The sequence below is a fragment of the Narcine bancroftii genome, chromosome 2 (assembly GCF_036971445.1).
Source record: "Narcine bancroftii isolate sNarBan1 chromosome 2, sNarBan1.hap1, whole genome shotgun sequence".
Taxonomy (NCBI): Eukaryota; Metazoa; Chordata; class Chondrichthyes; order Torpediniformes; family Narcinidae; genus Narcine; species Narcine bancroftii.
In genome coordinates, this window is record NC_091470.1 from 325,635,955 (window position 1) to 325,660,468 (window position 24,514).

The 24,514-nt window shown below is 41.7% G+C and overlaps 1 pseudogene; it reads right to left on the reverse strand.

Moving 5' to 3' along the window:
• LOC138753120 (oxidative stress-induced growth inhibitor 2-like) overlaps positions 1 to 24,267 on the reverse strand; it is a 59,242-nt pseudogene extending 34,975 nt beyond the window's left edge.
• Positions 24,268 to 24,514: the final 247 nt, after the last annotated feature.

The window sequence follows — 24,514 nt, forward strand, 5'->3', positions numbered from 1 at the left end:
CTGTACAGGGAGAAAGCCGAAACGTTTCTCCGAGTGTTCTGCTTCACCTTTTCATTGTGACATGGTTGGAGGCGGGGCTCGGATGTAATTTGTGCAGAGCCCACTGTTTAAAATATTCAGCCCAAAGTCAAGAAACCACGAATATTCCAATGATTAACAACAGGAGCAATGGGAACGTTGACACCCATTTTTTAAAAAAAAAAGAAACAAGTCATCAGGTATCTGGCTCCCATTTGAGTAACTTTTAAAAGTTCTGGAGAGTAGATTAATATAACCTGTGCCCCAATCCGAATAAGCAATAACAACACTGCATTTATCTGCTGCTTTCAAAGTGTTATGAGATCCCGAAATGGCTCACAGCAAAAGGAAATTAAAGCCCTTTTCACACTTGCATCCCACTAAATTGACCATTCAGTGTCCTGGGATAGGAATGGGGGTTTGGATTTTCACACTTGACCACTCCTAACTGGGATACTGAATGCTTTCACACTTGCAAGGAGACATCCTTGGGGTTAGGACTGTTCTACCTTCTACTGGTGAGGTCATGACGCATGGAGTGATGGTGGTCTTGCCCTAAGTCCTGATCAATGTATTATGATCTTATACTTGAACAAAATTAATCATGCCTAATTATAACATAAGTGCAGTTTAAGCCCTTCAGCCCCTGTAGTTGTTGTGCCAACCTATATAAACCTTTATAAGGAACTGTGGGACAGTGCTAGCAATAAATAGTAATAGCAGAGAATTTTTAATCAGGGTGGGAAAGTTGGTAGCACTATAGCCCTCAATTTATACAGTGTGGGAAAGTTTGTAGCACTATAGCACATAATTTGTATAATGAGGGAAAGTCAGTAGCACTATCCCATACAATTTAAGCAGCGTGGGAAAGTTGGCCGCACTATCGCATACAATTTATAAATACTGTGGGAAAAAGTGATGGTGGACCTGCTCTCCCAGAATTCCATGTGGCAGAGAAAGGGCTGTATGCCCGGCTGCATACATGGAGTATTCATTGAGGGGGTTTCCCCTGCTGCACGGCATTCTGGGAAGTCAGGTCCGCCATTGTTTTTTTCCCATATGCTTTATAAATTGTGCACTATAGCGCAATCAATTTTCCCACACTGTTTTAAAATTGTCCACTATTGCTATTTATTGCTCTTTATTGCTATTTATTTCCTCTCTCTCTCCAACTATTTATTTCCTCCCCACTGCAACTTTCCCATAGAAAAGTTTATACCTTCATTTTTAATTGTTTCTTCCTGCACTCATGCAAAAAACTTGGGTAATTTCAATCCCACAATGCAATTACCCATTTCACAACACTGATTGCAACACTGGTGTCTGCAGGCGCCGGAGATTGTACTAGGGGATGAGGAAAACAATCCCCGGTGTGAAATGATGTCATCTGGTGCCAGCATTGAGCTGATTTTGCTTTCATGGTTGCCAGTTTAAAGGTCGATTGACGTTTGATTCCTGGGATCACTTGCCAGTGTGAAAGGGGCTTAAGATAGCTAACCAAAGCATGTCAGATAAGAATTTATTTTAAAATTATATAGATGAGGGGGTTAAGGAAGCAACACACAAAAGCACTGGAGAAATTTGGCAGGTAAAGTAGCATCTATAGGAAGTAAAGGTTAATGAACATTTCTGGCCCAAGCCCATCGTTCAAGGACCCATCAGTTAACGAAAGGACTTTCAAGATGCAGTGACAAAAACTGAGCCCTGAAGGTGATTCGAATGCTGAATAAGATGGGCATTGGAGTTCATCGTCAGCAATTTATTTATAAGATCATAGAATTGTCCAGCATATGACAAGCCCTTTGGAAATTGTTCCCAAACTGATCTTTATGTTGACCTATACTAATCCCATTTCCATGCATTAACTTCATCTTCCACTGTGTCCTTGCTCATTAAATGCCTGTCCACATGCTGCTTTAATGTTATACCTACCTTTAACATCTCCTCTGGCAATTCGTTCAAGGTACTAACTGCCTCTCAGATGCCCTTTAAATATTCTCCCTTTCATCTTAAACTGATTCTATCTAGTTTTAGTCATCCTCTACCCTGTAATACAGACACTCTATATCTATGCCTTCCATACTGTTATAAAGCTTGATCATGTCATTGCACAGCCTCTTTCATTCCAAGAAAACAAACACAGATGGTCTAATCTCCCCTAACTTAAACCCTCCAATCCAAACAACATTTCTGTGGATCTCTTATGTACACCCTCTATCTTCATCACATCCTCCTATAATGTGGGGATCAGAACTGAATAATATGTAACTAAATCATGTGATTGAGAACTTAATGATGTAATGTGTTGGTATGCCTCATTGGTAGAATAGAACAAAATTCATACCCTTGTTTTGAAATGTGGGTGTCTTACTAAAATTATTATACCAATGGTCCAGTTGGTGTAAAGGGTCCCAAAATACATCACCAGTGGCAACGGGCTGTTTTAAATTACTAATGTGGATTAGGACTTGGAAATGTTATCATAAAGAAAATATTTGTTGTATCTCCAGGGAATAGCTCTTCTGTTATGCTTGTCATAAGGATCTAAGAAAACTTACTGTGAATGAAGGGAAATGGCAGAAAATTATCTTCTTTTCTTTGGCTTGGCTTCGCAGACGAAGATTTATGGAGGGTTAAATGTCCACGTCAGCTACAGGCTCGTTTGTGGCTGACAAGTCCGATGCGGGACAGGCAGACACGGTTGCAGCAGTTGCAGGGGAAAATTTGTTGGTTGGGGTTGGGTGTTGGGTTTTTCCTCCTTTATCTTTTGTCAGTGAGGAAAATTATATATTTGTACAAATACCACAGGTGGTACAAAAAATAAACAGTAAATATTTTGCTGCTGGAGTTGATTGAGTGGCAAAAAGTTGGCCATGATAATAATAATCTCTTATTTGGTGTCATAATATCGATTGCATCCACCCATAGTCATAAGTTGCCAATATGGAAGAGAGTATTCTGACTTGGGTGTCAATGGAAGGTTGGGAGAACATGAGTTAATTTTAGCATGAGTTACACTGGACACCAAATTTTTTTCGAAAGGTTTGCTTCCTAAAAAACTGGGGATTATGATAGACAACTTAAAGATGAACACAAAAATAATTTCAAATTTGCTGTATTACATAGGAAAATGGAAAACATTAACTTTTCTTGAATTTAATTACATAATAATGCTGCCACATTGCATGAGTTCAGTTGACCTAAAAATGTTTTACCACTGATTTTCATTTGTACTGAGTATCTTGTACCATCTCATGTCCCTAAACTCCTTATTTCTGTTACCATCTAATACCCTGGTGAAGGTTGTTGCTTTGCTAAAAGCCAAATTCTTCAAATAAGATTTTAACATGTTGACATGGCAACTCTGTGTTTTATGTCTCAGATCAGGTGTTCAAACTATGTAGTTGACTTCATTCACCTTTGACTCATACAGGCCTGATTAGAATTTGTTGGGAACAGGATTAAACTTTATCCCCTGGTTAAAAAGTTCTCACTCTAGCTTTTTGTTTATCACACCAGTCTTTCATTTTACCTTGAGCCATTTTCAAACGTTTTACAGACATTCTGCAAATGATCTTTAAACTTTGAAGCATAATCTAACAAATTCAACCCCACATCCTCATTAGTCCATTGTTCCTTCATCAACTCTAAAGATCCTCTAACCTGATGTTCAAAACACCAGGTCAAAGAACTCTCTTATTGCAAACAAAAACAAATGAACACCCTCATCCCTGTCCTTCTCATTCTCAAAAGAAAAGGTCCTCATCATAGTCTTTAGGGGCGAATGTAACCTCTCCTTGAGATTCTGGATGATATGCAGATGACGTGATTTGGTTAGCTCCAAATTTATGAACTATCTGCTGAAACAGCCCTAACATGAAATTACTTACCTGGTCTGACTGAATCTCTTTGGGCAAACCAACTAAAGTGAAAAAAATTATAATAATGGACTAAGGGAATTAGAGGAGCAAATTTGTAAGGAGATAGCATATATGAATAATGTGATTATAGAAAAACCCAACACCCAACCCCAACCAACCAATTTTCCCCTGCAACCGCTGCAACCGTGTCTGCCTGTCCCGCATCGGACTTGTCAGCCACAAACGAGCCTGCAGCTGATGTGGACTTTTTACCCCCTCCATAAATCTTCGTCCGCGAAGCCAAGCCAAAGATTATAGGAGATTTTAACTTTCCACACATTGATTGGGATGCACATTGTGTAAAAGGGCTGGATGGATTGGAATTTGTCAAATGTGTTCAGGAAAGTTTTCTAAATCAATACATAGAAGAACTGACTAGAGAGGGGGCTTTATTGGATCTCCTATTTGGGAACGAGGTAGGTCAGGTGACAGAGGTTTGTGTTGGGGAACACTTTGGGTCCTGTGAACATAATACTATTAGTTTTAGGTTAATAATGGAGAAAGATAGGGCTGCATCTAAGGTTGAGATTCTTGATTGGAATAAGGCAAATTTTGAGGAGATGCAAAAGGATTTAGAGGATGTGATTTGGGTCAATTTATTTTCAGGGAATGATGTAACAGATAAATGGAGGCTATTAAAAGGGGAAATTTTCAGAGTAGAGTCGGTATGTCCCTGTGAGGATTAAGGAAAGGTTAGAAAATATAGGGAGCCTTGGTTTTCTGAGAAAATTGAGAATTTGGTTTGGAAGACGAGGGATGTGTCCAACAGGTGTAGACAGCAGGGACTAGATGATGTGCTTAACGAATATAAGGAGTTTTTAAAAAATCTTAAGAGAGAAATTAAGGAGATATGAGGCTGCTTTGGCAGGCAGGGTAAAATTAAACTCAAAGGGTTCCTACAGGTACATTAAAAGTAAAAGAATAGTGAGGGATAAAATTGGGCCCCTTGAGGATCAGAGAGGTAGGCGATGTGAGGAGTCAGAAGAGATGGGAGAAATTTTAAATTATTATTTTTTTTCTTCAGTATTCACTAAGGAAAGAAATATTGAGCCAGGTGAAGTTAAAAAATCTGCTAGTGAAGTCAAGGATAACATACAGATCAATGATGAGGTAGTATTGGGTATTTTACAGAGAATAAAGGAGTATAAATCTCTGGGTCCTGACAAGATATTCCCTAGGACCCTGAGGGAGGTTAGTGTACAAATAGTGGGGGCTTTGACAGAAATATTTAAAATATCACTGACCACGAGGGAGATGCCAGAGGATTGGAGGGTAGCTCATGTTGTTCCATGGTTTAAAAAAAGACTCCAAAGGTAAACCTGATAATTATAGGCCAGTGAGTCTGACCTCAGTGGTGCATAAATTAATGGAGAGTGTACTTCGAGATGGTATTACAATTATTTGAAAAGACATGGAATGATTAAGAGTTAGTCAACATGGTTTTTTATGTGGTAGACCATGTTGAACAAATATAGAGTTTTTTTGAGGTTACTAAGAAGGTTGACAAGGGGAAGGCTGTGGATGTGGTCTATGTGGACTTTAGTAAGGCCTTTGATAAGGTTTGCATAAGAGGTTAGTTAGGAAGGTTCAAACATTAGGTAGAAGAAGAAGTGAAATGAATTCAACAATATTTGGAGGGGAGATGCCAGAGAGTAGTGGTGGAAAATTGTTTGTCCAATTGGAGGCCGGTGACTAGTGGAGTGCCACAGGGATTGGTACTGGGTCCATTGTTGTTTGTCATATATATTAATGATCTAGATGATAGGGTGCTAAATTGCATTAGTAAGTATGCAGATGATATGAAGATTGGTGGTGTTGTGGACAGTGAAGAAGGTTATTAAATCTTGCAGAGGGATATAGGTCAGTGAAAAGGGTGGGCTGAAAGATGGCAGATGGAGTTTAATATTGATAAATGTAAAGTGCCACATTTTGGAAGGACTAATCAGCAATGGTCATACACGTTAGATGGTAGGTAATTGAGGAGTGCAGTAAAACAAATGGATTTAGGAATTCTGGTACATAATTCTCTGAAAGTGGAGTCACATGTAGATTGGGTGGTGAAGAAACCATTTGGCATGTTAGCCTGCATAAATCAGAATATTGAATACAGGAGTTGGAGTGTCATGTTGAAGTTGTATAAGGCATTGGTGAGGCTAAATTTGGAATATTGTGTGCAGTTTTGGTTGCCAAATTATTAAGAAGGATATTAACAGAATAGAGAGAGGGTAATGGAGATTTACAAGAATGTTGCCTGGGTTTCAGGGTTTAAGTTACAGGGAAAGGTTGAGCAGGCTGGGACTTTATTCCCTGGAGAGTAGAAGATTGAGGGATGATTGATAAAGGTATTTAAAATTATGAGGGGGACAGATGAAGTCAATGTGGATGGGCTTTTTCTATTGAAAGTCGGGGAGATTCAAACAAGAGGACATGGATTGAGATTGAAAGGGGAAAAGTTTAGGGGAAATATGAGGGGGAATTTCTTCATTCAGAGGGTGGTGGGAGTGTGGACTGAGCTTCTGGCCAAAATGGTAGATGTGGGTTTGATTTTAATATTTAAGGATAGGTTTATGGACAAGAGAGGTGTGGAGGGTGATGGGCTGGGTGCGGGTCAATAGGAATAGATGGAAGAAGGTGTTCAGCATGGACTAGAAGGGCCGAACTGGCCTGTTTCTGAGCTGTTAATTGTATATGGTTACCCATCTCATTCCCCTTCCCCCCCCCCAACTGCTGGCATATATATATAAGGGATGTTTGAGCATGCCTTCATTAATTAGTCCATATCTTGATCTTCAGGTGTTCAATGCTATTAACCTTACTATATTATTTAAACCTTTTCGGGGCAGTTAATTATATCCTTAAACCAGTATGATTCAAATAATGTTGCCATATTTACAAACACGTCATATTTCTTTCTAAGATTATAAGTTTATCTTTTCTGGGGGAATGTCTTTGCATTTCCACATTGCAGCAAGTAATAAGTAGGGGGGGCGGTGGTCGGACTCCCATGTTACAGCTATACATTTTCTGGCTACTGCTAGTGCAATCCTGATGAACTGTATTTGATATTTTAATCTCTCAGAGCTCTTGATACAGTTTTTAGCTTTAATATTTCTAAGTGATATTGCTTCTGGAAACCTGGAGGCTGTACACATGACAGTTAACAAATATTGATTCCCAGTTTTTGTCTTGGGCAATGGGCCACCACAAACCACAATAACTTTAGGAAAGGGTTTGTTAAAAGCAGGAATGGGTTGTAAAGGAGCCACTGGGGGATCCTAATTACCGACAAACTGACAAAGGAGACAGGTCACACATCTTTTCTTAAACCTGGCCAGTAAAATTGTTTCATAATTTTATACATAGTTTTCCTTACACCAAGATGACTGCCCAAGGGCAAGTTATGGGCCAAGGTTAAAATTTCATCCCTATAGGCTTTAGGAACTGCAGCCTGGTGAACAACTACCCATTCTACACTGGCAAGGATATCAGGTGGTCTCCATGTCCTTATCAACATACCTTCCTTGAAATAATATCCAATTGGCACTTCCTTAATTTTATCATCAGAGAGAGCCTTATCTCTCACATCAATAAGATCAGGATCTCTGTTCTATAAACTCTTTTCAGGATAACGACAAATCCTTACTCTCAGGTTTAACACCAGAACTCTGGTCCAAAAAAAGAAAGATGTAAAGTCTTTGGCAGGTCATTACAACCTGAGTGCTGTTTTGCACTATCACAGATTCCGATCCCTTTTAAATCAGTCTGCACAGCACTATCTGTACTGGTGAGCTTTTACCTCATAGCTCAAGTCACTGCGCAGGCTGGATATATATCAGAATCTTTGTCTCATCAACAACTGGCTTAGCTGTCAACCTCACCGCAGGGACAACTTTACCCTCTGCAAGGACATTTTCTCATAACAGCGAGACATCCTCGACGGGTAAACATGATCAGATCCCTATCGTAACTGGTTCATCAACTAATTCAAATTTCAACATTATCCTATGCAGAGGTATCAACTCTGGATCATCCCCCAAACCTTGAATCAAATTTATTTCACCTGCGGCAATCTTATCGCTAAACTCCAAAACATTGTCCAATACAAGTGTCTGGGCAGCCCCAGCATTTCAAAGGATTTTCATTGTCACTTGAAACCAGACCCTTTGACATCCTTCTACGCTCCAAAGATAAAAAGACCCAGCTCTGCTAATAAGACCTCATAAGACTTATTTTAAAATCCAGGCAATATTCTTGTAAATCTCCTCTGCATCCTCTCCATAGCTTCCACATGATGAGGAGACCAGAACTGAAAACAACACTTTAAGTGTGATCTCACCAGAGATTTGTAGATTTGCAAAATGATCTCTTGACTCTTGAACTCAATCCCCCTATTAATGAAGCCCAACATCCCATAGGCCTTCTAAGCTATCCTATCAACCTGCCTGGTGACTCTGTTAATTAATTGACCATTAACACTGTACTCAGCTTTCTGGTTTGTCTTTCCAAAATGCACCACCTCACATTTACCTGGATTGAACTGAATCTGCCACTTTTCTGCCAATTCTAAATCCTGTCTATATCTTTTTATAATCTATGACAAACTTCAGCACCATCCACAACTCCTCCAACTTTTGTACCATCTGAAAACTTACTGACCCATCCTTCTACTTCTTCATCTAGTCATTTATAAAAATCACAGAGAGCAGGGGTCCCAGAACAGATCCTTGTGGAACTCCACTCATTACTGACCTCCAGGAAGAATATTTTTCTTTCACTACTACTCTCTTCTTTCTACATACAAGCCCATTTTTATCCATACAGCTAAGGTTTCATGGATCCAATGCCTGATGGCTTTCAGAACGGGTCTCTTGTCGAATGCCTTACCAAAAACCATATATAACACATCTACCACCCTATCCTCATCAATTTATTTTGCTCCCTCCTCAAAAAACTCAATTAGGCTTGTGAGATACAACCTTCCCTTCACAAAGCCATGCTGACTTCTTCTCCAAATGCTCATAGATCTAATCCTTAAGAATCCTCTCCAATAGTTTGCACACCACAGAAGTAATACTCCCTGGTCTATAATTCCTCGGATTATGACCTTTTTTAAACAAGTGGACTATATTTAAACCTCTGGCACCTCCACATTGACTAAAAAGGACTCAAAGATCATAGCCACTGCTCCAACTATTTCTTCCTTCACTTCCCACAGCAACCTGGGGTATATCATATCTGGCCCCAGGGACCTATCAAACTTAATGTTTGTAAGAAGATCAAACACTTCCTCTTCATTAATCTCAACATCGTCCAGCATACAAGCCTGTTCTATTCTAACCTCACCCTGATCAAGGTTCTTTTCGCTTATGAATACTAAACGAAATAATTAATTTAGAACCTCCCAACGTGCTCCACCTCCTGGAACATGTTGCCTTCTTTGTCCTTTAACTGCTGCACCTTAAGTCTTGTCATCCTTTTGTTCTTCCCAAATGCATAGCACTCCTTGGGGTTTCCTTAATCCTACATTCCAAGGCCTTCTTGTGCCCCCTTCAACTTCTCCTAAATTCTTTCTTAAGCTCCTTTGTGTCTACCATATACTTCTCATGACCTATTCCTGTTTCCTGTTTCCTATATCTAATGCGTGCTTCTTTCTGCCTCTTGACCAGCTGCCTTATCTATTTCCTCAACCACGGTTCCTTTTTCCTCCCATTTTATCTCTGTCTCAATGGGACAAACCTATCCTGAACCCAGCACAAATGGCCCGTAAACTTCCATCACCACCCTAGAATATCTGTTTCCAATTTACTCTAACTAGTTCCGGCCTCATTCCATCATAATTAGCCCTTCCCCAATTAAGTACATTCCCATTTTATCTGCCTTTATCCTTTTACATTGCTCTGCTAAAGCACAAGGAGTTGTGGTCACTCTCACCAAAATGCTTCCCACTGAGAGGTCTGCCACCTGACCAGATTCACAACTCAGAATTAGATCCAGTATGGACTCTCGTCTTATTGGCTGGTTCACATACAGTGTTAGGAATCCTTCTTGAACACACCTGACAAATTCAATCCCATTTATACTTCTTTCAGCCAGGAAGCGCCAGTCATTACTCTGGAAGTTGAAGTTTCCCATAACAACAACCCTATTATTTCCACACCATTCCAAAATGTGCCTGCTTATCTGCTCCTCAGTGTCCCATGGGCTATTTGGGGGCCTATAGACCACTCCCAGCACAGTGATTGCTCCCTTCCTATTTCTGTCTTCCACCCACATTCTCTCAGTAGACACTCCCTCTGCAGTGTCTTTCCTTTCTATAGACATGATTCTATCCCTGACCAGTAATTCTACTCCCTCCACTCTGTTACTTCCCATACTATTTCTTTTAAAATACCTAAACCCTGGTACCTGCACCAGCCAATCCTACCCTTCCTCCAGCCAAGTCTCTGTAATGGCCATAACATCATGGTTCCACATACTGATCCTTTATTCCTAATATTTCTAGCATTGAATTAGACACATTTCCAACCCTCCAACTGTCTACATTTATGTTTCATCCCCTGCCTGTCTTTCCTCACAAACTCAGAACACATAGTATCATGCTTTTAACTTTCTGTCCTATTCTCTCCACTCACATTCTCATTTCCACCCCCCTGCCAAACTAGTTTAAAGCCTCCCCAACAGCTCTAGCAATCCTGCCCACCAGAATATTGGTCCCTATCCAGTTCAGGTGTTGCCTGTCCTTTTTGTACCGGTCAGACCTTCCCCAGAAGAGATTTCAATGATCCACAAATCTGAACTCCTGTCCCTGCACCAACTCTTCAGCCATTTATTCGGTCACAACTTCCTATTCCTACCCTCTCTGATGCATGGCATTGGCAGCAATCCTGAGATTACCACCCTTGAGGCCCTGCTTTTTAACTCTTTCCTAATTCCCTATTTTCAACTTCAGAATCTCATCTCTACTCCTATTATGTCATTGGTCTGCACGTGGACCATGACATCTTGCTGCTCACCCTCCCCCTCCAGAATGCTGTAAATTTGATCACAGACGTTCCTGACCCTGGTACTTGGGAGGCAACATACCATCTGGGAGCCTCAATCTTTTTCACAGAACCTCTTATCTCCCCCCCCCTTTCCATTCTAGCCGAGGAGCCAGTCTCTGTGACCAGTACAACTTGTCGTATGTAGATCGCCCCCTCCCCCCCCCACAACAGTATCCAAAATGGTATTCATATAGCCTACACCCTCAGTACGCTTTTAAAGGGTGGGAGGAAACTGGAGCCCCCAGAGAAAACCCACGCAGACACGGGAAGAACATACAAACTCCTTACAGATAGCATAGGATTCAAACCCAGGTCCAGTCCCGATCGCTGGTGCTGTAATGGCATTGTGCTAATTGCTGCATTAACAATACAGACAATCATTAATTCTTGGGAATCAGGCAAATCTGAATGATAATCAAAGGTTGTCCTCTTTTGTAGTCTTCACCACCTTCACAGCCCTTGAGCAGAATGCCTTTATTATCCTCCCCTTCATATTGAGGTTTACACTCAGATTGCTATTTTTCTGGTAGATCGTCATGAGTGATCTTGTCAGGAATCCTGAACTCCAGAATATTTCACTTTCATGTTTATTGGTCAAGATACTCTAACATCTCAAATGCAATGCTCATATTCATTTTGAGAGGAATAGAATATAAAAGCAGATATATAATATTGAGGCTTTATAAGGCATTGGTCAGACTGCACAGAATATTGTGAACAGTTGAAGGAAGGTTGTGCTGGCAGAGTGATTTACAAGAATAATCCCTGGAATGAAAGAGTTATCATATGGCCCTTGGAATGCACTTGCTGCAGTTTATAAGAATGAGAGGGGATATGGTAGATGTGGAGAGAATATTGTTATGAGCCCAGAGGACCCCAAAATCCAGCAGCAATAGATATTCACCAAGCCAAATGGTTACTTAAACAAAAGTTGCTTTTAATTATTTTTAAACATGAAAACAGAATCACACTTTAACTTATCACTATTGACCTAACTAACCTAACTTAACCCCCTTCTAATTCTAAGCATAGTGTATGTAAGTTCAGAAAAGTACTTTGATTCACAGTCCAGTCTCACTTCTCATTCCTCCAAGTTGGCTGCAGACAATTCTTATACTGTGCACAGAATTTAACATTTATGAAGTTCACCAGGCTTTGGTGCTTGAAAGGTAAATGGTTACCACTCAGGAAGGTTCATGTCAGTTTTCAGAGAGATTTGTTGTTTGCTGGACACTCACAACTGATTCCATGTAACCAGCCGCTTCAGTCTCTTGCCGAAAAAACTTGCCCCATCAGGGTTTTCCAGATTATAACCTTTCTTTCAGGTCACCACAGAGTTCCTTTTTGTTTCTCTTATTTCAAATGAAACATTAGGCACCAAGTCCTCTCCTGTATGAACCACAAGGGCTTTGACCAGGCTGAACTAAGCACTCACAACCTGTCTTCCAAATGGGGTATTTCCACAAGCTTTCCAGCTTGTCCTGTTCTAGTCCCAGCTGCTGCTGCTGGCTGTAGCACTGAAGAACTGAATTCTCATTCTCTCTCTCTGAGAAAAAGCCTGTTTTTTTCTCTCTACTTACAAATCCACATGAGCCTCTTAGAACAGCAAGTTCCACTCTAGACAGCCTGCGGCTCCGATGAGTTCTTTCATCTGTTGCCTTTTTGTAAACAACAATCCATTAGTAAAGTCTCTTGGGCGCTCTACAAAACTTTTGCAAAGGGTCTCGGACTGTCTAGCATGAGCAGAGCTCCAGTATTTTAAATAAGATCTGTTTTAACGTATTTGTATGTGACCTATACTAAAAAAAAAACCTGCCCCAATTTATCTCCGAAAAACATACCTATAATCTGTCACAATATTCCCTAAGGTAGGGATCAGAGTGTACAGCCTCAGAATACAAAAATGTCCCTTTGGAACAGATATGAGGAGGAATTTTTTTTTTACATAGCTGGTGATGAATCTGGAATTTGTTGCCAGTGACAGCTGAGGAGGCCAAGTGATTGAGTGTATTTAAGATAGAGGGAGATAAATTCATGATTTGGAAGAGAATCAAGATTTATGGGAGCACCAGAGTGAATAGGGTTTAAAAGAATAGTAAATCAGCCATGATAGGAAGCAGGGCAGACTCAGTGGGTCAAATGGCCTAATTCTGCTGCTGTACCACCACCAGTGGGCTGATATTGCCTCCAACCGTGCATCTTGGCGCCTCACAGTTTGGCGGGCAGCAACCTCCTTTGAAGTAGACCGCAGAGCCCACCTCACTGACAAAAGGCAAAGGAGGAAAAACCCAACACCCAACCCCAACCAACCAATTTTCCCCTGCAGCCGCTGCAACCGTGTCTGCCTGTCCCGCATCGGACTTGTCAGCCACAAACGAGCCTGCAGCTGACGTGGACTTTTAACCCCTCCATAAATCTTCGTCCGCGAAGCCAAGCCAAAAGAAGAAGATGTTATGGTCCAACATTGTGAATAGAGAAAGAATGTGGATACAGGCAAATCTAATGAAGGATGCTACCTTCTGCTTGTTAGTGTACTTTGGGATTGATATTATTCACTACAAATGAATTTTGAAGAGGGGAAGAAATCCACATCCATTCGGGCTAAGATTAAAAGTTGTTGTTGATTGTTTTGACATGTCATTGGGAACTATGTCATAGAGTTGAATGTGTGCCTCATGGATTGAGGGACCTTCGGTGTTGAGGGCCAATGGCCATGCCAAGGATTAGGCTTAGAACTTTGTCAGGGACCAAGGCAAGAGAGTGGGATATCAACCAGGGGAACTGGGACAGAGAGAGGAGTACAGATTAGGGCATGGAGTTGAGGACAATGATCAGTAGAGTATTAGGAGGGAACGTGTTTGTAGATCCAGGTTTCATCACTGGAGAAAGGCTGATTTTGGAATTGGCCTGTTTGGATGTCTGGGGAGAGGAGAATATTAATTGCCTGGGAATCAAAACTCAGGGCAAGGGATTCAGTGGTACCTTGCTGCCGTGACCTCAGTGAGACTGCGGGAGAGAGAATGATAGGTGGAGCAGGTTGCTTCAGAATCTATTTGAAGGAAAGTGAAGATAGGAATGGAATCATTACTGTAGGATGAACAGTAAATATGGGGCTTATAAAAGGTACTAATATGGCACCCCATTCTCTTAAATTCCAGTGAATACAGGCCAAGAATTGTCAAAGGTTTTCATATGACAATCCTTTCATTCATTGAATCACCCTCTGAGCGCTCTCTAACATCAGTGCATCCTTTTTTTTTAATTTTTATTTGTAATTTTACAGACTAAAAGTTTACAAACATCACAGGGGATCACTCCTCCCCTTTTACAGATCAGCTTATATCAAGCCCTTATTTCCCCCACTTCGCTTCCTCCCTCCACCACCTCCCAACCTCCTCCCACCCCAACCTTAACAAAGAAAAACATATATCAACTACTAAAGTTGACAATGTAAATACACTTTAAAACAAAAGGGGGCAGGAGGGGTGCTGGTCATGCCTTTGATTTATTTCCTTATTCTTGACATTTCCAGGCTTATCTAGCCTGCTTGTCATTTCTTCAAAGAATTCCAATAGGATTATCAAGGAAAACATGCTGGCTTTGGCCTATCTTGTCATGCGGCTCTACGTAATCTACCTGACAAATCCAATGTCAGGCTAATTGGTCTTTAATTTCCTTTCTGCTGCCTCCCTTCCTTCTTCAAGAGTGGGATGACATTTGTAATTTCTAGTCCTCTGGAACCATACTAGAATTTATGGATTCCTGAGAGAATGCCTCCATGATCTCTAATTCTTTCAGAAACCAAGGGTGCAATCCAACTGGTATGGAAGACCTATCCACCCTTAGACCATTCAGGTTTCTGAGCACCTTCTCTCTTGAAATATTAACTGTACTCACTCCTTCCAGAGATCAGGACAGGTAGAAGACGGTCACAGGAAGCTGAAGAACAGTTACAGGACTTACTCAACAGATTGGGAGGTGTTCAAGGACTTAGTTGAGGATCTGAATGATAGGACCAGTACTGTCACAGACTTTATCATAACAGCTGTGGATGAGTGTGTTCCCCCCAACTTGTTCAGGGTTTTCCCCAACCAAATGCCCTGGATGGACAATGAAATCCAGAACCTGCTGAGAGCCAGATCACAGGGACAGAAGGAGCAGCTATGACCTTAGGAAAGCCATCTTCCAGTCGAAATGGAGTTTCTGGATGAAAGTGGAAAACCTGACAGCTGTGGCAAAGCTTCATTCCCAGATGAACTCAATTCATTCTATGCTCAATTCGACCACAAGAACAGTAAAGAACCATGTCCTCTGATGATCCTCTCCTGTCAATAACCAAGGATGATGTGCGGGCTGTCTTCAGGAAAGTGAATCCGAGGAGTGCATCTGGTTCAGACGAGTACCCGGCTGAGTATTAAAAATCTGTACTGACCAACTGACCAACGTATTCATGGATATCTTCAACATCTCACTCAGCCAGAGCATCGTACCCACCTGTTTCAATCAGGTATCAATCATACTGCTGCACAAGAAGAGCGTGGTATCCTGTCTAAATGATAATCGACCAGTGGAGCTCACAAGAACAGTGATAAAGTGTTTTTAGGCTGGTGATGAAGCATATCAGCTCCTGTCTAAGCAGTAACATTGATCCATTCCAGTTTGCCTATCATAGCAACAGGTCTACGGAGGTTGCCATCTCACTGGCTCTACACAAAACCCTGGAACATCTAGACAGCAAAGGTGCATACATCGGGATGTTCTTTATTGACTAAAGTTGGGCATTTAACAACATCACCCACTCAAAATTGATCAGCAAACTCTAAGACCTGGGACTCAATACCCCACTGTGTAATTGGATCATGGATTCCTCACCTCCAGACCATAATCAGTTGGATTGGTAAGAACATCTCCACAACCTCTTTCAGTAACGGAGCACCACAGGGTTGTGTTCTTTGTCCCCTGCTCTACCCACTTTACATCTACGACTGTATGCTTTGCTATAACAACAACACCATGTACAAATTTGCTGACGATACCACTCTAGTGGTGTTGTATAAAAAGGTGTAATGAGTCAGCATAAAAGAAGGAGATTAAAACCTTGGCTATTTTTGGAATGAGTGGAACAATGGACAATTTTGACTCCATCTCAATCCCACGTGGTGCTTTTGCTTCCCTCATTGCTAAGAGGTTCCTTTTGCTGCAGTGAAAACCATACACGCATATACAATGGTTATTAGATTTGATGGCATCCCTTTCTCTAGAGAAAATCAGATGTTCATCTACTAAAACAAGTATATTTTTTCTTTCTTTGGGGTTCTTTTTTCAATTATTTTCAAAATTTATAGATAAATTATTTTTGGTCTTTATTAATTTTTTTTCTTTTCCATTTCCTTTCTTTTCTGAACATATTAATATTGAAATTAGTAACTGACACCTGACTTTGACAGTAATCACTCATATTGTGGTTCGAAATTTGATTAATTATAGACTTTTTTCTTTTCCTTTTTTTAATCAATAACATGGATCATACGTATCTTGTTCAATGTTATCTGTAATTTTAATTTACTGTTGCCTGAACATAATATTAAATGTATCTATGTATCTGATATTATTTTTTTCAAAAAAGCAATAAAAAGATTGAAAAAAATAACTTGGTTGAATGGTGCACCAGCAATAATATCGCATTCAATATAATCAAAACCAATGAGCCGATTGTTGGCTTCAGGAAGGGAAAGCCAGAGGTGCACAATCCAATGATCATTGGGGGATTAGAGGTGGAGAGGGTGTCTTGGGTAAACTTGTACCTCTCATTTTGTTCGTTTTAGATTGGTCACAGTGTTTGAGCTACCGAAAGAAAATAGACACACACACTCCAAGAGCAGTTCAGTTTATACAAGTCTTTATTACTAAATAGCTAGCTGAATTCACACTACAATATGCAAGCCCTTCCCAATTATACTTATGAACGCGTGGACTGGTCCCAACTGCCAAAGCGAGGCAACGACTGCACACTTGTAGTAGGTTGTCGGGGCGCCGGTAGCAACTTCTCCACCTCCCTCGACCAGGACGTTAGCTGGACTCTTGAAGTTCTTCTTCTTGCTGAGAGATGTTGCCACCTCTTGGAGAGCCTCAAACACAGCAGTGGGACCATGGCTTATATTTCCCAAAAGTTGTTTACTTCAGATCTTATCTCTTTGAACAAATGATTTAATTATCTTCAAGGTCTCCTGACAATCTGTGACCAACAAAAGAAAACTGCATCTCTGGCCCTCATGGTGAAAGTTGGATAATGTCTACTAAATATGCATCCTGGGCCTCATGGTGTAAATTAGATTATGTCTGGTGATTCTAAAAAACAAGCAGGTTCTCAGCCTTGCAGAAGCAAAGGCTGCAAAAGTAAAAAACACGGTTTAAATCTTCCATTACAGAGGGTGGGCAAATTTAATTTCTTGGTAGTCACTATCTTGGAGGTTCTTTCCTGGACCCAACACACTGATGGCATCGTGAAGAAAGCATGTCAGTGCCTCTACCTCCTCTGGAGTTTGTGAAGATTTGGAATAATATCAGAAACCTGGAAAACTTTCTACAGATGTGTGGTGGAAAGTGTGCTAACTGGCTGGATCACAGTCTGGTATGAGGACACCAATACCTCTGAACGTAAAGCCCTACAAAAGGTAATGGACACAGCCCAGGCCATCACAGGCACCATCGAGAACATCAACAGCAGTGGCTTTCAACCTTTTTCTTTCCACTCATATACCACTTTACATAACCCCTATGCCATAAGTGCTCTGTGATTAGTAAGGGTTTGCTTAAGGTGGTATGTGAGTGGAAAGGGAAGGTTGAGAATCACTGCTCAATTGTTACTGAAATATTTTGCTTGAGAAAAATTGTCATTGGTCCATTTCCTTTGGAGTTATGAAACTGTGCACATAACGAGCCAATTAGATACAATTAAAACAGTGGTTTTCAACCTTTTTCTTTCCACTCACATTCAACCTTAAGCAATCCCTTACTTATCACAGAGCACTTATGGCACAAGGAATACTTAAAGTCTTATGTGAGTGGAAATAAAAAGGTTGAGAACCATTGATCTACAGAGAATGCTGCCATCGGAGAGCAGCAGCAATTGTCATGCATCCACATGATCTAGCACACGCTCTGTTCCCAATGCTACCATCAGAAAAGAGGTATAGGTGCCATAAGACTCGCACCACCAGGTTCAGGAACAGCTGCTACCCCTCCTCCATCAGACTCCTCAACAATAAACTCAAACAGGGACTCATTTAAGGACACTTTTTTTGAACTTTATTGTTTTTTTATCAGTTTGTTCGTTGTGTACAATTTTTTTGCACTACCAATATATAGTAATTCTGTCTCACCCGCAGGGAAAAGAATCAGAGTTGTTTGAGATGTACTCTGACAATAAATCTGCAAACTGATACTCTTCAGCATCTGGCACTTGCTAATGTCTTTCAAAGTGAAGACTGATGCAAAATACTTATTTAATTCTTCTGCCATCTCCTTTGCTCCCATTGTTATTTCTCCAGTCATATTCTAGTGGTCCTATTTCAACTCTCACCTCTCTTTTACTCTTTACATACACGAAGAACCTTTTGTATCCTCCTTGATATTATTAGTTAGCCGACTTTCATACTTCATCTTTTCCCTCCTTATGAGATTTTAAATTACCTTCTCCAACTTTTTTAATACTTGCCATTGTCTATCTTCCCACTAACCTTTGCTTCTTTGTATACACTCTCTTTTGCTTTTGCATTGGCTTTGACTTCTCTTGTCAGCCTCTGTTGAGACATTTTTCCATTTGAATATTTCCTTTTTTATGGTATGCAATAACCCTGCACCACCCTGCCATCTCATTTCTTGCTGAAACTCCATCTTTTGCTGTTCTGCCATCTTCCCTCTAATGCCACTTTAATTCCCTTTACTCCACTGAAATACCGATACATCTGACTTTAGTTTCTCCTTGTTAAATCTCCAATTGAACTCATTCATTTAGTGATCACTGCCCCCTATGGTTCTTTTATTCTAAGCTCTCTATTCACCTCTGGTGCATTTCCCAACACCAGATCCAGTAGAACAATTCCCCTTGTGGGCTTGTCAACAAGCTACTCTAAAAAGCCATCTTGTAGACATTTTACAAATTCTCTCTTGAGATTCAGTCCCAACCTGTTTTTCCCAATCTATTTGCATGTTAAAATCCCCCATGACTATCATAACATTGCCCTTCAGACATGCCTTTTTTATTTGCTGTTATAATTTGTTTCCACATCCTGGTTACTGTTTGAAGATCTGTATATAACAGCCAGAAGTGTCTTTTGATCCTTGCTATTTCGTCACTCAATCCACAATGATTCTGTATCTTCTGATCTTATATCAGCCATTTCTAATGATTTAATGTTGTTCCTTGCCAACAGACCCATGCAACACCCTCTGATTACCTGCCTATCCTGTAGACACACTGGTCATTAAGCTCCCAATGACATCTACCCTTTAGCACGACTCCGTGATGACCACAACGTCATACCTGCCAATGTGTAGCAGTTCACAAGGTCATCCATTTTATTTTTTATGCTGCATGCATTTAAATACAAAACCTTATTTGTTACTTTTGACTCTGTGTCTCTGTTGCATTGCAACTCATCCCATTGTCTGCAATTTTTCCCTTTCTCTCTCTCCGTCCACACAATCTCCCAACCAGTTGTCCCTACTTTCTCTGCCTCTTCACTTTGGTTCTCACCCCATTGCAAATCTAGTGTAACTGCCCCCCCTCCCGCATCTGCACAGATGAGGCAACATACTATACTAGAGTCAAACATGAAAGTCTGCAAACACATTGATTGAAGGAAAAAGACTATGTTGCAGAAATTCAGCAGGTCAAACAACGTTCTTTATGTAGCAAAGATAAAGATACATACCCAGTGTTATATAGTCAGAATAATGTGAACTATTTTGTAATCGCGGAAGAATACACTCTTTTCACTGGAGTGCACCACTGTGGGACATATGTATCTGTATATGATTGTGTGTGAACAGTTTTTCTGAGATGGTGGAAGGCATTAGTAAGTAAAGTCTCTTCTGTTATTTGAATCTTGCATCTCTAAGTTATTTAAGGAACCTTCCAAGTAACTCAAAGACATAACACCCAACATTTTGGTTCTGAGCCCTTTGTCAAGGTATGACGAATATGTAGGCAAGTGTCTGTATAAAAAATATAGGTGGAGAGGCAAGGAGAGGAGAACAAGGTCACTAGCAAGAGGTAATAAATGTTTAAGGGAGGGTGGGCACAACAGCAAACAGGGGAGGGGGATGGCTGTGTGAATAGAGTAGGAAGGGGGTAGAGATTTGTAGGATAAGAGACAGAGGGATAGGGACGAGATGCGAGAACAAGGAGTTGTCTTGCAAAATACGGAGAATTCGATGTTAATGACGTCTGATTGGAGAGTGCCCAGATGGAATATTAGGTGTTTCTCCTCCAATTCACGGGTGGCCTTCATTTGGCAGTGCATGAGGCTATAGGCAGATCATTGGCATGGGAATGGGGCACATAACTGAAATGGTTACCCACTGGGAGATCCCTATCATTAATGTGGGCAGACTGAAGGTGCTCAGTGAGGGAGTCTCCCAGTCTGTGTTCAGTCTGTCTGATGTAGAGAAGGCCACAATGGGAGCACCGGATGCAGTAGATCATTCCTCCCGATTCACAAGTGAAATGTTGCTTGGAAGGACTGCTTGGGGTCCTGATTGGTGGTGAGCAAGGAGGTGTGGGTGCATGTAGCCTTTTCTACATCTTTCCACCTCATCATCACTAATGTGGAGTGAAGTCCACCCCTCTTCCAAATGTCAAAAATCACCTCCTTAGTCTTGCTGACATTGAGGGAGATGTTGATGTCCTGGCACTAAGCCACAAGTCCTTCTATCTTCTTCTGTGCTCTGTCTCATCATTGTTAGAGATCCTACATGTGACGGCTATGTCATCTGTAAATTTACAGATGGTATTAAAAGAGTTAGACATTTAGACATACAGGCATATAGCACGGTAAAAGGCCCTATTGGCCCACAAGCCTACGTTACCCAATCACACCCAATTGTCCTGTAATCCCTGAAATGTTTTTGAAGGGTGGGATAAAACTAGAGCACAGAGGAAACCCATGTAGACATGGAATTACATACAAACCCCTTGCAGGCAGGAGAGGATTCGAACCTGGGTCACTGGCACTGGCACTGTAATGTTGCGCTAACTGCTATGCTATCTGTACTGCACAGTCCTGGGTATTCCAAGAGAATGGTAGAGGAATGAGCATACAGCCTTGCAGAACCTTGCCTTTGATAGAGGGGGAATTGTTGACAATCCTCACTGATTGTGGCCTGCGAGATAGAAAGTCGTGCAGAATGGTGCTGATACTAAAATCACATTGTTTGGAGATTAATGTATTTGTCCTATTGTGTTGAAAGCAGAGCTTTAATTGATAAATTATAGTCTGATATAGGGGTCCTTGTCCAAGTGTTTTAGGTCTGAGTGTAGGGCCAAAGAGATGGCATCTGCCATGGACCTGTTGCAGCAATATGTGAATTGGAGTGAGCCAAGGATGGCTGTTAATGAGAGCCATGTGTGACTACTCAAAGCACTTCATGATTAAATAATGGAGTTATTTAAGATTGTGATTCATTCTTCTTGGAGTGTGTGCCTGTGTGTGCATGTGCACATCAGCTGTGATAGTTCCAAGAAGCAGTTTTTAGGACAAGTATTTTTCCTGGCACTGTTTCAAGAAATAGAACAAGTCGGCACTACCTGCCTGCCACTCGTGCTTCACTTCTGCTCCAACAAACCTGCTGTGGAGTTTGTGTCTCGTCCTCCCAACATCATCCACTGTGATGTGAACATCCATGTGTGTAAAGAATAGAGCATGCTCCTTGGTCTGTACTGCCTAGCTATAAGCTACTTCATCAGAGAGAATCTCCACATTCTCAATCAGTGCCACTGTGCCTTAGTAGAACTGGAGCCCTTGTGTCAATTAATGGAGAAATAGATTGGCATCTGATCTGATCAGCATTGCACAAATATTGCCGATGCCTCCTCTTGGCTTCACCCCCGTCAGTCCCAATATAAACCCCGTTTTCCCGCCTTATCTCCGATTTACTTGAAGACTATTGTAGATTCTGGCCATTAGTTGTAAGCTATTAAAAGCAGGTTTGTGTTCCTCACAAGTCTTTGAGTGCTATCGATCACGTTACTATTTTATTAACTTACATTTGAAGATGGGATGAAAGCCCTATTGAAGCCAGGCATGCTCCAGGTTGACTCTCTGTCCCGAAGCATTAGAAGAATTCACCTACTGGTTGGAGTGCTTCCAGTCCTACATAGCAGCCACCCAAGAATTCTTCCACTCCGATGGCCTCCGGAGATGAGCCCTCCTCTCTCGATTTTCCCCCCAAGGGATTCGTGATCATCAGGAACTGCTCGACATACAAAATGGCCATCGAAGGCCTGAAGGTCCACTACATGAGGCCCCAAAATGACATGCTGATGAGAAACCAACTCTCACAATGACGGCAAAGACTGGTTGAATCGCTGGACAACTACATCCTGGAGCTATGAATGCAGATGAGTAAGTGCCACTATGAAGCGGTCTCAGCATAGGTGAGGGAAGAAGAGCAAGTATGCGATACACTCATGGCTGGAGTGAGTTTGAGCCACATGAGGCAATGATGACTAGAATTGGGGAATAAGGACCTTGCCAGTACCCTCAGTCTGGTGAAATCCCTCGAACAGGCCCAACTGGGAATGGACCACCTTGCTAACAAAAGGGGTACCTTCTCGGAAAGCCAGGCCTGTGGAGCACAGCTGTCACAGATACCAACTGCCGTGGCCACATTCCACCGGGAGTGCTACTTCTGTGGACAAGACAAACATCCCCGTGCCAAATGCCCTGTAAAAGACTCCATGTGTTCAGGATGCCATAAGAGGGGACACTGGGCAAAAGTCTGTTTGGCAAAGGGGAACCCTAGGAAGGCTACTGCATGCACAGCCCCCAAACAATCGAAGAGGTGCGGGCCCAGCAATAGCTCATGGAGAGCCCAGGTGGTAGTCATGTGAAGGGGAGAAAAGGCACTCTGAGCTGGTCTGTCTGGCTTCAGCAGAGCTCCAGTATTTTAAATGAGATCTGTTTTGAAGTGTTTGTATGGAACCTACACTAAAAAAAAATCCTGCCACTCTTTAACTCCCAAAATCATATCCATACACAATAATAAAACACAACATATTCTGTCACAGGTGGAGGACGGTGTCATTGGCCCAGACCCCAAGCATATGTACCCTTTCTTAAACCTCCCTATACCAACGACCATGAAAACAATAATGAGGTGCCTGGACTTCTTCTTATACTATGCCCAGTGGGTACCTCATTATGCTGACAAAGTCTGCCCCCTCTTAAAATCCACCTCCTTCCCATTATTAGCAGAAGCCCAGGTGGCTTTTAACTACATCAGGAGCTATATCACGAAAGCCACCATATACGAAAATGCACCATTCCAGGTGGAGACGATGCCTCCGATGTAGCTCTAGCCGCAACCCTTAACCAGGCAGGCAGACTGGTAGCTTACTTTTCCCACACCTTGCAAGGCCATGAGCTGCGAAACCCGTCTGTGGAGAAGGAGGCTCAAGCTATTGAGGAGGCCATCAGGCACTGGAGGCATTACCCGGCCAGCAGGAAATTCACTCTGCTCACTGATCAGCGATCTGTAGCTTTCATGTTCAATAATAGAAACAAGGGCAAAATAAAGAATGACAAGATCACGAGGTGGAGAATCAAACTCTCCACCTATAACTATGAGATAGTGTATAGGTCAGGTACACTCAAAGAACCTCCAGGTGCCCTATCTTGAGGAAGCACCAGCCAGTTGTGGTCACTTCACGATGAGCTCTGCCACCCGGGCATCACCAACATGGCCCACTTCGTCAAGACACGCAATCTGCCCTTCTCTATTGAAGACATCAGGGAGATGATTGGATTATGCCACGTCTGCGTTGAGTGCAAACTGCACTTCTAACACCCTGATAAAGTGCATCTAATAAAAGCTTCCCACCCCTTTGAATGACTCAGCATTGATTTCAAAGGGACCCTACCTTCCACCAACGGAAACGTGTACTTTCTTAACCTTATCGATAAGTACTCGTGTCTTCCGCTAGCCATCCCCTGTCCACTGCCACAGTCATCTGAGCTCTGCACTCCATTTTCATCATGCTCGGATATCCCAGCTCCATTCATAGCGAATGGGCTCATAGGTTATGAGTAAAGAGCTACACTAGTACCTGCTCGCAAGAGACACCGCCTCGAGCAGGATGATTAGCTGCAATCCCCAGGGGAATGGACAAGTTGAAAAGGAGAACACAATGGTTTGGAAGGCAGTAAAATTGGCCCTCCCGTCGAAAGGCATTCCAGACTTACATTGGCAAGAGGTTCTGCACACTGCACTGCATTCCATTAGATTGCTTCTCAGGACCGCAACCGATGC